The sequence below is a fragment of the Echinops telfairi genome, unplaced genomic scaffold, assembly GCF_000313985.2.
Source record: "Echinops telfairi isolate 266 unplaced genomic scaffold, ASM31398v2 ScPeMD7_7469;HRSCAF=8507_1, whole genome shotgun sequence".
NCBI classification, from domain to species: Eukaryota; Metazoa; Chordata; class Mammalia; order Afrosoricida; family Tenrecidae; genus Echinops; species Echinops telfairi.
In genome coordinates, this window is record NW_022111373.1 from 96,048,131 (window position 1) to 96,050,408 (window position 2,278).

General features: G+C 39.9%; 1 pseudogene; it reads right to left on the bottom strand.

Annotated features, from left to right (window-relative positions):
* The window catches only part of LOC115873748, a 16,584-nt pseudogene extending 16,379 nt beyond the window's left edge, over positions 1–205 (bottom strand).
* Positions 206–2,278: the final 2,073 nt, after the last annotated feature.

The following is a 2,278-nucleotide window of genomic DNA, read 5'->3' on the forward strand; positions in this document are numbered from 1 at the left end:
GCGGAGCCTCTATTTTACGAAGCATGATGTCCATTTCCAGGGACCGATCTCTCCTCGTAACTTACCTAAATGATGACATCCTATCGTGGGTTCGGTAATTTGTTACAACGGCCACACAGAATTCACAGATACTGGGTTCTTTCTGGCCGTACTTCCTCCAGACAGAGTTAGAGGTTCTTCCGGCAGACTGCGGGGCTTCCAACATTCTTCAGCAACACCATAACTCAAATGCATCGATTCTTCCGTGGTCTTCCTTAATCACTGTCCAGCTTTCTCATACATATGAGGTGATTGCAAAAACCATAGCTCGGCTCAGGCACATCCTGGTCCTGTAAGTGACCGCCTCCATGTTCAACTCTTTAAAGAGGTCTTGTGCAGCAGATTTGTTCAATGCAACACATTGTTTGTTTTCGTAACTGTAACTTTCATGAGCCTTGATGGTGAATCCAAGCAAAATGAAATCTTTGACAGCTTCCATCTTTTCTTTATTTATTACAATGCTGTCAATTGGCCCAGTTGTGAGGATTTGGGTTTCATTTACACCGAGTTGTAACCCACACTGAAACCTTCACCAGCAAGTGCTGCAAGTTGACCTTGCTTTCAGCAACCCAGGCTGTCTCATCTGCTCACAGCACGTTGCAGATCAGGCTCCCACCAATCCCAGTGCTGCATTTTTCTCCAGAAAGCTGCTCATGTTATTTGCTCAGCATACAGATTGGATAAAGTAAAAGGATACAACCTTAATGCACACTTTTCCTGGTTTTAAACCATGCATATATTAAATAAAAACATAAAAGACTCAACAAAAATCATTCACATGAATAAAAGCATATGTTAAGGTAGGTGGATGCAAGGGAAATACATAACGTCTGTGACTGTCTTGGTACTCAAACTCACTGCCATCCCGTTGGTTGCCAATCAGAATAGAACCGAGTGGAACAGAGAAAAAAATAAAGACAAAAGCTATAAAAACTATAAAATTCAAGGGAACAAATTAAATGCGAACAATTTAGGGTAGCAGGATGGGGGAAGGAGGGGAAAAAAGAGGATCTGATATCAAGTGCTCAAGTAGAAAGAAATTGTTTTGGAAATTTTGGAAATATGTACAAGTGAGCTTAATTCTATTGAATGATGGGTTGTTATAAGATCTATAAGAGTCCCCCCCCAAATAAAATGATTTAAATAAATAAATAGGAATAATTTTAAAGGACCAAAATTTCATTTAAAGACATATCTTAAAAATTAAGTAAAGGGAACAATACTACTTTCTGCATATCCCCTGCTTATTGGCCCAATTGTGACGTTTTTCTCTTCTTTATGTTGAGGTATAAGGAGCCCTGGTGATGTAGCGGGTACCTGTTGGGTGTTAACTACAATGTCCACTTCAAAGTCAACAGCTGCTCCTTGGGAGAAAGGTGAGGCTTTCTACTCCTGGTTTAACTTTTTACTCAGTTCTACCCTGTCCTATAGGTTTGCTATGAATCAGTAATAATTCAATGGCAGTGAGTTTGGTTTGGGTTATGTTTAGTTTTTGATCTTCATCAGTAAGTGCTTAGTAAGTTATGTGTTGGGCTGTTAACCAGGAGGTCAGCAGTTTGAAATCACCAGCTGTTTTAAGGGAGAAAGATGAGGCTTTCTATTTTATAAATAGTTACAGTCTCAGAGACCCACAGGGGCAGTTCTGTGTATCTGGTAGGTCTGTTATGAGTGGGAATCTACTTGATAGCAATGGGGGTTTTTGGGTTTTGTTTTCAAAATCATTTTATTGGGAGTTAATAGAGATATCATATCATTCCATAGTTCAATGACATCAAGCAGCATGGTACAATTGCTACGACAGTCAGTTTCAAAACATTATTTTCCTTCTTGAACTCCTTGATATCAACTCCCTTTACCCTCTCTCCCCAAATTGCACCCCCTTCCCCCTGAAACTTTTATTCTACTTGCTGTCCCTATAGGTTCATCGATCGTGGGTTTCATATACTGAAAACAGAAAAACAGATACCACAAATTCAAGAGGGTCATCCCCAAAGACATAACACAACTGAGATAAACCCCAATATGAATAAACAAAAAAATAAAGACAATCTTGAAAACTAGACCAGGCCTAACGTACATCCGAGAGGGGATCAACAGAGAGGAGACAAGGCTTTAACTAGTCAAGTCAGGTTTATCATTTTGACCATCTACAGTCATCTCTCCAATGCACTCCATTTGGTAATCGCTTTCCTCCCATCCTTCTATTAGGGACAGAGGGAAATTCCTGGAGGCTTATTTC